The 16,359-nt window shown below is 39.5% G+C and overlaps 1 long non-coding RNA gene across 1 annotated transcript in view; it reads right to left on the reverse strand.

Annotated features, from left to right (window-relative positions):
• The window catches only part of LOC109445683 (uncharacterized), a 296,083-nt gene that overhangs the window by 207,373 nt on the left and 72,351 nt on the right, over positions 1 to 16,359 (reverse strand). The window lies entirely within an intron of this gene.

Genomic DNA, 16,359 nt, shown 5'->3' on the forward strand with positions numbered 1-16,359 from the left:
ACTACATCCCAAGGGCTTCCTAAAATTTCCCCATCTTTTCATTCACCTGTCAGGACAGGTATTCAAAACACTTAATGATTAAATGAGGTACTGCTCAGTAACTGCTTTTTAACTGCGAAGTTGAGAGTAAACAGCGTCTTTCTTCCCTAGGCTGTGTTTTCTCTGTGTTGACAAGAGAATTTCTCCAAGATACCAGCACAGCCCTTCTTCAAGTGCAAAATCAATCTTTGGACCCTCTAGAAGACCTTGCTGGACCACCAAGGTACTCCTGACAGGATGCGGTTGTTCCCTCATTTTATGTTTTGCAAGAGGAATCTTCTTTCTTAATTCAATCAGACTCTGGAACTTGACCTAAACAGCAACTCTGCACTAAGGGTCATGTGAACAGGAGTCTTGTTATAGACTCCTGAAGGGGACACCAATAATTGAAGGAAGGGCTGGCAAATACTTTGTTGGAAGTGAATATTTAGTGGGTAGGTGGAAAATAATGAAGTGAAAAATTTTTAAGTTTTTTTTTTTTCAGCAAAAGCAGGTATTTAATAAGGTGTTAAATGTGGGAATTACAGTAATCTATAATAAAGAATACACGGCACACATAAAATATATAATTACATGAATAACTTGAGGAAGATTCATGTGTTGTCTTTAGCCTGGGGCTTTGCATTTTAAGTGGGATGTGGGAAAACAGAATCAACCCAAGTTATCTAAGGTCCTTGATGAAAGATTAAAGGAGTTGAGATGGTTTTATTCTGTAATGAGAAACCTAGGAAGGGCTAAATAGCTGTTTTCAAATATCTTAAAGGTTAGTCCCAGGACATAGGCCTGCTGAAGGCAGCCTATGGCCCTTCCCAACTCAGAGCACTTGAACTCAAATTCTGGCTGAAAATTGCTATCTTAAGTTGAAAGTAGAGTCACGTGTTTTACCAACCCTGGGAGTTTCCTCCTGGGATCCCCATGTTGCTCACCCACATCATTATCTCCCATCTATTAAATTAAATAGATCATCGCTGAGTCCCCAAACCATTCTACCCAACCCATCCCCAGGACTCTGCCAAGTCTAACACCCTACTAACATGTTTTTCAGTCCTCCAGCCTCGGCCCCATTTGGGATCCTTTACTTCTTACCTGTAGCTTTGCAACAACTGTCTAACAGGCCTCCCTGCTTCCTGTAGCTTTCCCATCCTCACCCACCAGCTCATTTTCCACACTGGCCCAGAGCTCCCATCCAACACACAAATCTGATGGTATCACTCACCAGCATCAACACTTGAAATGGACTTTCTGCAGGTTTAGAGATTTTCAAAATACACAGTAATTTTTCAATGTCTGCCTTTTTGCATCCAATCTCATTAGCATTGTTCTCAAGCCCCTTTACAACCTGGCCCATGCCCACCTCTCCCTTCACCTGCCCCCACTGCATACTCTGCTCCCGCCATGTTAGAGACTCACAATTCCTTCAATGTCCTCTTGCTGCCCTGCCTCTCTTCTTGCTAATTCCTATTCCTGGAACGTCATTCTTGTCTCCGCCATGTGGTAAAGTCTGGGTCATCTTTCACGGCCCAGGTCAAACAGCCCCTTCTCTCTTAGGCCTTCCGAAACCTAGGCAGAACTCATCACTTCCTCTCGTCCTTCCCCATAGCAATTGGCCCTGAAATAGTACTTGTCCCATATTATTATTATTTGTGAACATGTTTGTTTTTCTTACTAAACTGTCATCTTCTTAAAAGCAAGAACCATATCTTGTTTATTTGGGTTTTCCTCTAATACTTAGCATAGTATCTGGTATATCATAAATGTTTGATAATTGTTGAAGGAAACAATAAGCTGCCTGTCAAAGATTCTCTTTTAGATTTCCCTAACATATCCAGCCTGGCTGGAAGCTGGGAGTGTTCAGCTTGGAGCAGGAGGCAGGATCCCAGGAGCAGGTTAATAGGAAGTGAGCTACAACTGCCCATAATGGCCCCTGCTGGGCGTAGTTTTACATCCCAGCGTCTGGATCAAAGCTGGCAGTTTCTGCCCTGTCTATTCCTATGTGTCATAACTGGAGCAAAACTCTTTCAGCAGCCAGTCTGGCCACACCACAAACACATGGGTTGAAAAGCAGGGGCTGCCTGGTTCTTTTCAGGTTCCTATGAATACGATGCCACCACTGGTCCACTGGGACTCAATCTGCATGGGCAGCTGCCAGTTCTAGACTGCAAATAACACAGTGAACAGGTGGGAGGGGAGCGAGGGAGTAGAAGGGCAAGCTGGGGGAGGTCAAGGAAGAAATGAGAGAGAGCACATAGGCAGATGTACAAAGGGAGGAGGGTTTGGTATTTGTTCCTACACAAGGGAGAATGTATTTGATAGCTTCTTGAAAATCAAACTTCCTTTAAAGTTCCTTTTGCTAAATATAAAATGTGAAAATCACCAAGGAAGACTGCCTTACTTTCTGCAGCCAGGACAGAGCTCCTGGATATATTTTGATCAGAAATTTCTAGACACATCCTTCACAAACATAATTAGAAAGCCAAGCATTTGAGATGTGCTTAATTACAGTGTTTCCCTGAAAATAAGACCTAGCCGGTCAGGGCTGGCTGATGGTCCAGCTAGGTCTTATTTTCGGAGAAACACAGTAGGAAGCAAAATTACGCAGCTAATTTGTAAAAATATAACATGGTGTCTTTTTCTCGCTTTTGATCATTTTATTGATAAACATCGACATTTATGCATGCAATAATAATAATAATAATAACAATATTTATATGGCTGGCTCTTTACAGTTTATGAAGAAATTTTTCTTAGAGCTTCACAAAAAGCCAGTGAGATACTGAATATTACCATCTTGTTTCCTGATGAAGAATCTGAGGCATTGACTAGATAGTCCATTTTTCCACATCTACTCAGTGTAGGTGGAAACAAAACTCTCTCCCAGGACTTCAATTTCCAAGACTAGTGTTCTCGTGCTCACATCCACCACCTCATGCCAAGCCTGGCTGCCAGCTAAGCCAGCTAAGCCACAGGCTGCTTCTCAATTGGAGAGTAAGAGATAAAGAAAGAGGGAAAGGAGGGTGGCCAGATAGCTCAGATGGTTAGAGCACGGTTCTCTTCACAACAAGGTGCCGGTTCGATCCCCGCATGGGCCACTGTGAGCTGTGCCCTCCACAACTAGATTAAAACAACTATTTGACTTGGAGCTGATGGGTCCTAGAAAAACACACTTAAATAAATAAAAGTTTTAAAAAAGAGAGAGGGAAAGAGGAAATAGATGACTTGGGTAAGGGTGGGTATGTTGACAATGTTTTTATAGTCTCTTGGTTTTTTAAAACCCCACATTAGAGTAAGGAAATGCATGTCCAATAATCAAACCATGGGCTTATAACATTTTTACTCATCATTTTCTCAGAATTTATAAATTTGGCTCTCTTGCCAATACATTCAAGAATTTTAAATGTGGTTCCTTAACTTGATGAATCTCCGAAATCAAGGTTATGGTTTCTGTCCCTAGAGGGGCCTGTAAGTTCAGTTCTGTGTGGCAGCCCATGATTGCCCTCCCGTCCCCATGCGCCACAGAAAGGCCCTGGATGCTACTGGATGTTTCCTTTTTAGAAGACAAGTTTTATCACTTTCTCAAATATCTACTTTTTGAGTATAGTGATGACAATATATTATGTTTACAGGGCTTTACAGTTTAGGAAGAGCTTTGCTTTCATGCAGCCTATCCCCCATTCCCTTTCACCACAGGGTCTCCTCCCTGGCCACGAAGTTGATGAGGCAAATATCACTGTTTTAATTTTACAGATGAAGATGTGGGGCCTGGAAAGGTTAAGTAATGTGCCCATTTAACACAACTAGAAAGGGTTGAACCAGGAAATACTAAAGCCTAAACTTCTAATCCCAAATCCAGCCTTCTTGCCGATGTGCCTATTTTGTTGCCCTCTCTCACACCCACCACAAAAACTGATAAGACAGGGAAAATCCATCGTCATTAATGAACAATACTCAGAGTACACACTGGACTGTTCTTATCTGTGCTTCCCATAAGAGAATAGAAGTTCTTAATCTGTATCCATGGATAGTTGATGAATCCCTTACAATTAAATGTTGTTATTTCCTCAGAGAGAAAATCCATTGTTTTCATCAGATTCTCATAGAAGTATAAGAGATGTTAAAAATCACTGCTCTATTCTGTAAGTTCACCAAACTTGGTATCTCCAATGCTTACCACAGTGCCTTCTACATAAAATTATTGGCTCACTGGATGGATGGATGGATGGATGGATGGATGGATGGATGGCTTTGTGTTTATCTATCAAGCTCTAATTCCACAATTGACTGAACCATTATGCAAATAAAATGATGCACTAGATAGGACCCAATTAATAAGACAGAATTTTAGGTAGAAATATTTGAAATTGAGAACAAATTTTTGACTATCAATGCTATTACATTTGATATGATTGACTCTACTCTACGTTGGTTTTCCAGTCTTCCTGTCCACTTAACTCCATCATCTGGCAAAGAAGGTGGCTCACATATCACCAAATTCAGCAGAGCATATGGGAAATTATATGGCATGTGCTCCATCCCTGACTGGCTATACATCTTACATTCTACAGCTATTTCCCTGTCAGAATTATAAATCTACAAAATAATAATAATAATAATAATAATAATAATAATTTTAAATGGAGCATATCAGAAAAGTACAGCTCAGAAAAATATGGCTTTTTCTTAACAAATACTGAATAGCTAAGTTACATATGCATACTGTGGTTTTATTGATTGTCCAAACTATGGGGGGATTTGAGATTTCAGTCCCTCATCCCTGAGTGCTGGACTAATTTCAAGAAGATAATTAAAGTCGGTGGTACCTGGTCTATGAAACAAAACAACCATCCTCTATTCTCTGGGTTTGGTAGATCAAATACAATAAACCTGTCATAAACCAAGACAAAGGGCCACCAGGGAATAATAAACCCCTCGCAGGTTTACATGTTGTCAGAATGGTCAGTGTAGCTGAAGAAGTGGTCAACACGCCAATCTCCCCTCTAACCTGGACTGAACAGCCTGGAATAAATACTGGCCTTTCAACATGTGGGCAAAAGCCAACTCCTGACAGCCTGGAAAAGAACAGAGAGTGGGAGAGATGTGCTGGAGAATAGCACTCATGTGTCCTGCCAGCACTCAACCTCCCCATGGTCAGAACCTGTCATTAGATATTTTCACGCAGTTATCAGTAAGCTGTACATGAAAACTACCTGGAAGCTGACTCTAGCTCTAGGATTTGGTGTTAAATACCAGTGGGTATAAAGTATCCTGCCAAGGACAAACTTTTACAACCCTACATTCCTCACCTAGTGATGTGTATTCTTTTCCTTGTCTGATTAGAAAGAGGCGACAGAGTACAATCAATGGATTGAATATCAAATCAAAAGTCCTAAGGTCTGGTATCTGTTTTTCGGCTGGTAAACAAAAGACATCTGAGGATTCAGGAGGTCAACTCAACTTATTTCTTCAACACCATTATGATAAGAAGAAGAAGGAGAATTCTTTGTAGTTTATTATCTCATTTCTCTACTACCTTATCTTTACAACTCCGTGAAGTAAGCAGAATTGGTATTATGGCTCTAAGTGTCTGATACAAAATTGAAGATCAGAGACTTCGGGTAGCTGGCTGGGTTCACATAGCAATTTCTAGAGCTAGATCCCGTGTTCTGTGACTCCAAGTGGCAGTTTCTCTCTAACATTATCTTTCTCTAGCAGACTGTAAGGGCTCTGCCCTCTCCTTTACTGCTACTCAAATGGTCCCTTATGCTGGCCATCATCTTATAAGTGAAACTCCTTTACAAAGAGGACTTTTTAGCAGTTTGATAGGTAACTCTTTTGAGTGGCTCCAAAAGGTACTCTATTGGTATTGAATTCTGTCTTCTGTATAATGACCTATAGTGAGCTTTATTTTTAGTAGTTTAATTATAAAATATATCCACATTTATTATCCAAATGTTATTTTACACCTTTAGAACAATTATCCAATCTAGACTAAGACCTTGGCAAAAATTTAAACCGTTTGAAAGGCATTATTCAGCAAAAGCTTGCATTATTCATTTAGTTCAAGAAATATTGATTGAGTGTCTACCAAGCATTGTCCAGGGCATTAAAAAGACAAAAGTGGCCAAGATAAAGTCCCTTCTGTAAGGAGAGAGTGAGGAAGTCAAATAAGAACAGGTAAATACGCGTGTTGCATGAAAAACTACATTGGGGTAAGGCCAGAGCGTTCTGAATGCATAGAGAAACAGTATTCAATCCAGTGTTAGAAATCAGAGGAGGGTGTCTGGGTGGAGGAGTAACTTCAATGCCAATAATTTGGGAGAATAGAATTTTGCAAAAGTTTTAGCCTCATCTGTACCTCTGGGGCCACTGGGGAGCCCTGACCAATTTCCCAGCACACTGTGCCCTTTCCCCCTTCGTTGCTTTATCCTCACTATTCCCATAGCCAGAATACCTTCTCAGGAATTTGATTCCAATATCCTCTTTTTCATCATTCAAGGCTCATCTTTAATGTTGCCTTTTCTAAAAAGCCTTCTTTGATCTTATTTTAAGAAACAGAACTGAAACTAACTTGAAAAGATTTTAAACACAAGATTCAAGTTCTATCACATTTCCCTTGATCTTTTGAAAATCCTAAGCCCATCAGCTATATTTAGTCATTAAAACATCACTATGTCCATTTTTAAAAATTATTATTAGTTTCAGGTGTACAAAACAATGTAATAGTTAGACATTTCACCCCTCACAAAGTGATAACCCCCCTCCGCTAATCTATTGCCCCTCTGCCATCGCATATATCTATTACAATTCCATTGACTCTATTCCTTATGCTGTACTCCATATCCCGTGACTATACATGTATATTAAATTATAGTTGACATATAATATTACTCAGCTTCAGGTGTACAGTGCAGTGGTCAGGCATCTACACCATCCATGAAGTGGTCTCCTTAATAAGACATGTGCCCATCTGACTATGTCCATTCTTTAACATTTTAAGAATACGTAAGTCATACTATAGGATACTTGAGTGTTACTGGGGAAACCTAGGGGGGAAATCATGGCCATTCCTAAATTCTTCCAAGGCTTGTGTTGTTACACTATCATGGTCATAGCCAAAGCCAGAGAAGTAAAGAAGAAGTTGCCCTTTCTGTTTGTTCCATTGGATCCCAGTTGTGTTATGTAAATAGTCTGAATAGTAACCATCATCTGGGTCCTTGATCAACTGGTAGCAAATTTGGGTGAAAACATGTCAACATTGCATTGCAGAAGACCTCAACATTTTCGCTCTAAAATTATATTAGGTTGGGGCAAAAGTAATTGTGGTTTTTGCAATTATTTTTAACCTTTTAAACTGCAATAACTTTCGCACCAACCTAATATATTGGTTCTATTAGCCAACAGCACATCTTTACAAATGGGACCAAAATAATTTGCTTTGAAAATACCATGAGAACTAAAGAGAGAGACAATGTTCATATTATAGAGTTTTGCAAACTCTCCGGATACCCTAACAATAAGTTACAGATGTTTAATCCTAAATTGAGAAGCTAAATATAATGTAGACTCTACAAATGGCAATTTTCTATAATTTGAGGAAAATATTTGGTAGCTCAATTCCCACTAGAAATGACTGGCAATGATTCTGCTCTCTTAAACATCTCTGTCAGCCTTTCTTACAGACAAGATCATCCAGAGAAGAACAATAGATTTATTTTTCTTAAAAATAGAATTGATCAAAAAACTGTAATTTGTATTTTGCTCAGAACAGGGGGAAGTATTAGGAAATCAAGGGACTTATACTCATATTCGCATTAATTCTATTGAATCACTTCCTGGATTTTCATGTTTTACGTTATTACCTTGCTTCCCTTTATTTTTAAAAGAAACTATCAGTTTGCCTATGGCATACCATTTTATCTCTTTATTTTGCTTGCAATAAGATATCAGCCTAATATTGGCAGAGCAACTTACTACAATGACTCTTTGTTCCAGAAAAAAAAAAAAAAATGCATGAATAGTACATTATTAAAAGAGGGAAGGAAGTGTGTTTCATTTCATTTGTTATTTACTTAGTGAATATTGTCATGGTACCAGGTGCTTTACAAACGACAAATAAAGTGAAGCAATAATGTAGTGCACTTCGATCTTGCCTCTGATATGAGGATATCTGAGTACTTACCAAACACTGACTCATAAATCAACTCACTTCAGGTAGAATGCAAATGTTGCTTTAAATTTATAGTCAGCTTTATGCAACCTCTATGCCACCAAGCACTATATAGAGTGCCTTGTTGAATCTCTGAGGGCTCTGAAGAAAGGTGAAACCAAAATGGGGATGGGCTTATGAAAGATGGTAGGTGAGTTTTGAAGAAAAACAGCAAAAGGGGGTGGAGGGGGGTAACGAATAGAAGAGAAACTGGGAAACTGAAAGCTATTGCAATGAATTTCATAGACAATGGACAGATAACTTGGGTTCTAAATCAAATGCACACTTAATGGGTCAGAGTAAATGTTTTACTTAGCTCAAACTTGGCTCTTATCTATGTCTAACACATTTCATAACATCTGAAGCTGTTTTTTTCTACATAGGAGAAAATTTCTCTAAATTTTTTAAAGATATAATAGCCTGAATTATATTTTTGTATTCACAAAGATGAGATCTGCTCCATCCTAAATAGTAATTACATAGAATTTGCCACACACCATCTTGATGTGAAAATTGAAATCAGTAAATCCTTATCAACTCAGATCCCACTATGTGCTGAATTTGTAGGAAAATAAGCAGAAATCAGTAGATTATGCTCGTGAGGTTTGTCAGGGACTGCCCAAAGGGGGTCACGTCTGTGATGAGGCAGAAACCAAAGGCCATGAGCAGCAAGCATTCGGGCGGTCCCTGACATTGGAGACACACAGCTGCCTCTGGAGACCATGCAGAGGGTCCTCACACCTTTCTCCTGCGAGGAGTTTGATGAACCCTATGTTCAGAAGTAAAATGGAGGACAGAGAACCCACAGGCAAGTTTTCCAATGGCTATTTCAGAACCAGGACCCAGGGAGCATTCCTGTGCAGAGGGATCTCAGCTTCGGCCTGGCCATATGCTGTCCACAGCTGAGGCTCAGAGCTTTCTGGATCTGTGCTGGTGGCTCCAGCCTGACAGAAGTCTGTTGCCTGGGGACTGAGCAGTCTCCTGGAATAAGCCCATGTTGTACCCACTGCTGGAAGGTACACAGTCTGGGCACCTCACAACCTGGTAGAGTATTGGGCAAAATTCCACTCTCAGGGTGTACTGACGGCAGCTCATTCTAAGAGAGGAAGGAACCAGGAATAGGACTGAAGAAAGTAACAAAGCCTTGGTTTTCAACCAAGGCAGTGGGAGGAGCTGGCATGCAGCAGCATGGTTACTCCAGCCTGGGCCAGTCCCATGGGCTCCAAGTTTAGTTCCTAGGGAGAGAGAACATTATGACCAAGCTCTAAAATAGCTGTTTCAATCAATGTTAAGCTCAGGGGGCCCATGCCTCACATGTAGCACAGTGTGATATAAAAGGGAGGTTAGCCTTCTCCCCCGTTCTACCATAGATCAACGCCCAGCTCCACACTCTAAGATGCATTGCTATGCCTGAGGGGAGGTCAACATGACAGCCTCCAGGGGCCAGGAGAACAGAGTAAGAAGCTGCAGCCTTAGGGGTCAACTTCTCCCTAGGGACCCCCAGAGTTATTTGAGGGAGAAAAAGGAACATTATTAGAGCTCTTATGAAAACTGTTTGAGAAAATACAATATTTGGGGTTATTATTCAAATAACTTTATATTTCTGAACATTTATCATTTCCCCACATTTGCAATTTTTATTATCATCTGTTTCAAAACCAATAAATGACAAAGAATTGGCCATTTGTATTCGGATGGCTTAGTTGGTTAGAGGGCAAGTTCTCAACAACAAGGTTGCCAGTTCAATTCCCACCCCCTGCAACTAAAGATTGAAAACAGTGATTGGACTTGGAGCTGAGTTGCGCCCTCCACGACTAGATTGAAGGACAACAACTTGGAGCTGAATAAACACACTGCTCCCTAATATTCCCCAATAAAATTTATGGAAAAAAAAAGAACTGTACAAGGATATTGTGGGTAGCATAGCATCTTTTTAAACTTTTTTTCAATTCTAGTTCTTTCACAGTTGTGTGAGATCCAACTTCTCTCGGCTTCTGTGTCCCCACCCCCAACGCCAAATGACTTTTCTGGCCTTAATACAGAATTTGAACAAGAAGTAGAACATGAGACAAAATGTACAAACTTCCAGTTATAAATTCAATAGGCCATGGGATGTAAGTTACAGCACGATAACTATAGTTAATACTGGTTTGTATATTTGAATGTTGCTAAGAGAGTGAATCTTTCTTGAAAGTTCTCATCACAAGAAAAATATTTTGTAACTATACGTGGTGATGAATGTTAGCTAGACTTATTGTGGTGGTCATTTCGCAATATAAACAAATACCAAATCATTGTGCTATACATGTGAAACTAACATGGTATATGTCTTTTCTTTTCTTTTTTTTTTTTTTTGTTTTTTTTGTTTTGTTAGTAGAACCTAAGAGATCTACTATTAGCAACAAGGAATCTGTTCAGGATCCAAGAAGGACCTCTGAAGATAGGATCTACAAAAACCTGAGCTATGGATACTACCAACCCATTGATCCATCTCTCCATCTACCTACCTACATATCTCTCCATCTTTTTCACACATATAGTGGGTATCATGGTATCAAGCACTAAATTTGTCTGCCTGATGGATGCAGTTGAAATTTCTTTTCATCCCCCGTCCCCCCCCCCCCAGGTTTTATTGGATTCCTCTTCTTCATGCTGCCATTGCAACCTCTGCAAATTGCAATGATTATTATCACTTTGTACTGTAATCGCTACTCAGTAGTATCTGTTCTTATAGAACTTGAAATTCTTAAAGGCAGACCCTTGCTCTCTCCCCCCACGCATCTACCCTCCAACTGCTCCCCCAACCTTTGTAACCTGGAAGGATACAATGAGCAGCTGCCAGCGGACACCCCACGGCTACAGGGGAGAGCCTGTCTGAGAATGCAGACCACTGAGGAAGTGAAACAAAAGATGGAGGAGAATAAAGACTTCAAGAGGGCAGGGACAGTCTGATGCATTTGTTTTTTGATCAATATAAAGATGACTTCCAGAAAAATCTCACCATCTAGTTTTCCGTTTAAATTTTTAAGAAATAATAATGTAAGTAATCATTGAAAAACATCCTGGTTAAAAGAACATAGGATACCTGACAATTGTGTACTCGTTTATACATGTCTCTTCTCTGTTTACTTCTTTATTTTCTTTGGTTGATATCAAGGGTAAACCCAAATAGGAACCCTGTTCAAATTAATGAACTAGGCTGTCTGACTCTTAACACAGTCGTGAAGTCTCAGGCACATCTTGATCTCTCTTATACGAAATAAGATCTTCTAGAAAAAAAAGGCAACTAGATTTTCCTGGCAACTTCAGAGACATGCCCATCAAATATATTTTTGTTTAGTATGTGTCTCTTAGTTATTCATCTGCAAGACATAAAATAGTTCATTATGAGAAGAGGCCTCATTTGGATGTTAATTTGCAAATAAAAGTCAGGAAGAAGTTTGTATACATTATTTTTGTAAATATATATACATAAAATACCTTTTAAGTTTTTAGCCAACCAGTGAATAAAATTTTCCTGAGAAGAATAATTCAAAGATAATCACTCTGACTTGGAATAATTTTATCACAGTCCATCTTCTGTGAAGCTTCTTTAGTAATCTACAGGGTGAGATTAGACCTTCATTATGAACTACTTATATACACCATTTGAGATGATGGGAAAGTAATTTGAAGAATTTGGGCCCTGGTAATGAGTTTCCTTTGAAGTTGGGGAGGGGTGGCAGTGGGAACAGAATTTGAGATAATTGCTGGTTGTCTCCAAGGAGTCCAAATGTTGATGAAGCTTCTGCGTTTAATAATTAAAGATGCTAACCTCAGAGAAAGACAGAGGGGTGTTGTTGGTAGCCCTTGAACATTTGAGAAGCCTACATCTTGGCCTGACAATCAGTATAACTTCGTCCCCCTCAGTACTCCTCATTGCTCTGTATTTGCTGCATCTTCCACAGCACTGAGAAGAACAGTTGAAAGCCTGAAGAATGAAAGAAAACCTGCTTAGGAAACTTGATTCTTGCAGCATCCCACACTGTGGTTATAAAATATCCACCTTTCTGCCTGAGGTGCCCTTCTGGAAAACGAGGGTGACGAGGATACCTCTCCCAAGCATGTTCAAGAAATAAACAAATGTTTGCCCAACTCTTTGAAGTTTATAAGCTCTGCATCTGGTTTAAGTCTAGCTAATGCATCCATAGGAAACCCTCTCCAAGGAGAAAGGTGCAACTCTGGGTGTGGCTTTTTCTTCCCATTCATTCAAATCTCTGTTGTTAGACTCATGAGAATTTTACTCCAGTTAATCATGCCACACCTAGAATATTCTCCCAGGATCTACTACCAAGAGACTTCAAAGTCCATTTTCAGCATTCTACATTTGGCCTGGGTAACCCTTAGTCCAATCAAAAGTGACTTTTGGCACAGCTGTGTGGGTTAGTGGAATTAAAATGGAAAGTAGAAATGTGCTCGTTTCTCATGCTAATTCCCAGAGTATCGCTTTGTCCTAGAGGTTTTATAGTTGTGCCCACAGAGCACCTAGAGAATGGAGAATGAAGAGCAGCATGGCCACAGATCGCCCAGAAAACAAGGTCAAAAGCACGACTTCATCTTAACTAATTACATTTTCAATGACTCTATTTCCAAATATGGTCACATTCTAAGGTGCAAGTGGTTAGGACTACAACATATGAAATTTGAGGGGGAGGGGGCATCACTCAACCCATAACAACATCTATATTGGTGATTCCAACATCCTGGTCCAGGCCTGAGGTAGATGGAAACTGCAATCTCCATGGCAGATCAATTTCTCTCAGATAAAGTATTGTCTGCTGTGCTGAAGACCTCACTATGTGACCCTGCCTTTTGTAGAGAGTTCTCTGCATCCCTTCACATAATTTGCACTGTCCAGACTCCTGGTCCGCCACTGCCTGCTCTCCCCCAACCCAGAGAGAGGGCAGGAGAAGCAGCTCATGGGGGGAGCTATTCCTGTTATACCACAGGAGCTCTTAAAATCACTGAAAAGAAATAATATAAAGAAAACTGTATTTACCAGCATAAGTGGGATTGTGCAGCTCTTGGAGGGCATGTTCCAATAACAACAGATGTCTCCCTGACTCCGTAATTGTCTCTGTAGGGGGACAGATCCTGCTAACGAAAGGGTTGCAGTTTTGCTGAGTGGGGTTTTCAAGGTTGGGGCAGTATTTTTTTGCTCATATCAATCAAAGCAAGACTGATTTCTACCACCAATCTTCTTTCTCTGTCTTTCCTCTACTCAGTGATATCCTCCATCCCCCTCAACAAAGGTGAAATGTAAGTATTACCAATGTGAGTGTAGTTCCAAAGTATGTCACAGCCTCAGGCACCTACAAGTACACCCCACCTAGGATATTCCAGATTCAATGAAATAACACCAGGAATGATGTTTTCTGCATTGACATTAGTTAGGGAAGACTGGATTTTTGGCACTGAATGTGATTTTTTTAAATGTAGTTGCTAGAAGCTGGACAGTTGGGCTCCATTTCATATTGTAGAACATAAATCTTCGAGTTGACAAATTTGCAACAAGAAACACATATATGTTGATCATGTTTCTTAGGAAGGATGGTCCTGCTTCCTATTCTTTAGGGGTAAGATGTCCTTCATATACTAAACAATGATGAGAGATGATAATCTGTTTTCAATGTCCTTACTTAGCAAAAATGAAAATTGGAAATTCTAAAGTGATCTGCCCTCCCCCTCTACACACACACACACACACACACACACACACACACATTTGCTTTTGTTGTTTTCTTTCTTTCTTTACTAAGATATGATATCCAAAAATCTGTAAGCACTGGTTGGCCAAACAAACAACAAAAGAAACAACTTCAGAGATTTTTCAGATAATAGAGTCTACTGTAAAAGATTCTAATCAATAGCTGAGGAAGCGAGTAATACAATAGAGCTGATCAAAAAACCTCCTCCTAAATATCCAGCCCTGCCTAACTCCAAAGAACACAGTTCTTAATCCCACCTAACACTGAATCCCGCTGTGATGCCAGGGTCATTATTTCTGCTCGTCATCCCTGCCTGCTACCATGGACTTTATGTACACTACAATATTTATTTCCCTCTGTCTGTGACTGCTGGCTGGTGAGTTGGCTGTCTTGGACTGTCTAGAGAGCAGGAAGCAGATGGAAAATAAATACAGTTGAGGCATTCTGGGGGCAAAGCTACAGAGAGGAAAAGAAAGCCAAGAAATAAACAAACAGGAAGGAGACTGGTCGTTCTGCCTTTCATCCCTGGCTCTGACAGATAAGACTTAAACAGCGAGACGTCGACTGGGCTCCGTTTCAAATTCTACCCAGCTTCTACTCCAAGGTAGTTTTTCCCTTTGAAAAATCAAACCCCACATTTAAAAAAAAAAAAAAAAGGATGATTAAAATAAGCTCTTAATAAGTGATTACAACTCATTTCAAACGCTATAATCATTATTACCCTAGAGATGTATAGTATACAAGAATTTGAAACCAACTTCAACCCAAATATTGCCTATGTATATATAGTGCCTGTATGTTAACGGCAGACAGACTGACTTAGATGGAGCTTATGTGTATTAAAACAGAGCATCAGGCCCAGGTTTAGGAAAGATTTTGAAGTGATCAGAAACCATGCCTTCATCATTCTTCCAATGCCCACTGCTCCTCATTCTTCCCTTTCCCCTTGTCAAACCCAGCTTTAATGACAGAATCTAAACCCAATCATTTACACCTCATGGTAAACATAAATCAAAGCATTATCTCTGACTGTAAGTCATTATTCTTATTGTAAATGCTTCATACTCAAAGACAATTCCACTTGATTTTCCTCAGAGAATTTCTTCCTTAAAACTTCCTATTATTGTGGAACGTGTTTCAGTGCTCCCCACCTCATCCCTGGACCAGACGCCTCCTTTTTGGGGGTTGCTTAGGTCATTGGTATAAACAGTGATGAACACCCTGGAGCTGGGTTACCCAAGTTCAAATTCTGACTTCTGTACTTAGAAGCTGTATAACCTTGTCAATGTTTTTTAGTCGAAGCCTCAGTTTCCTCAGCTGCAAAATGGGGAAAATGACAACACTACCTCCTTTATAGGTGTATTATAAAGATGAACCATAGTAAATGTAAAGTTCTTAGAATAGCTGACACTTGAGGATTATCTTATGTTCTTACTTTCATTGTATGGTCAGAAATTATTAATGTGAACATATTTTTCTTGATATTGAAAAAATAAAAGTTTAAAAGCAGCTGGCTCAGCAGAAAATACGAAAAATTTAAGAAGTCTTTCATTTCTGAAGGTCAGCATCTTTTTACAGAGTTCTGTCTCCATGATCATTTTATATCACATAAGACTATCTCGGTAACCTTTAAAAAAGCAGAGTGTTTTAAAGAATCTTCAAGTAGAAATACATGGAGGACAAGAAAGTGCCTTAAATTTTCATCTTTTTCCAATATAGGCAATAATCATCTGTTGTTGCTAATCTAAAACCTTAATACATTTAGTATATCTTGGTGCAATACATGCCTTGCTTTCTACAAACTTGTTTCAATCTCTCTCAATTATCAATTTAAAAATGCTTTGAATAGAAACTTTTCTTAAGGGGAAGGAATATCATTCAATGAGTTAGCAAAGCATAAAATAATTGACCCCATCTTAAAATAATTTTTACAACACTTCACATCTACAACATGACATACTGCCTACCAAAAAAGAAAAAAGTGTCTATCGAACAATGTTTTCTGGCTTTGAAAGTAGTGTCCTATATTTTCAAGATTTTATTGTGACTTTAGGCAATTTAACAAGAGGTACTCAAGCAGATGCACTTAAACATTAAAGGAATCCTAAAAATCCATGAGGAGAAGGCACAGAGAAGCTGTTGTGCCTCTCCAATCATCCAGTGTCTTTGCAAATAAGGCTGGCAGCAGTCAAGAATCAATTCAGAGGTCAATTAAGTGCATTTTTATTTTGCATCAAATATAAACTTGCTGAAGTTAAAATAAATTTTCTTCTGGCTTATGTTTTAATTTGTAACTGCAAAAGAGAGCAAAGTTTGAGGTGCAGCACAATGAGAGAGCATTTTCTGAGCAAACAGGCTTTTTACTGAACG

This window comes from Rhinolophus sinicus, chromosome 3 (assembly GCF_057876585.1).
Source record: "Rhinolophus sinicus isolate RSI-liver-muscle chromosome 3, RSI-T2T, whole genome shotgun sequence".
Lineage (NCBI taxonomy): Eukaryota > Metazoa > Chordata > Mammalia > Chiroptera > Rhinolophidae > Rhinolophus > Rhinolophus sinicus.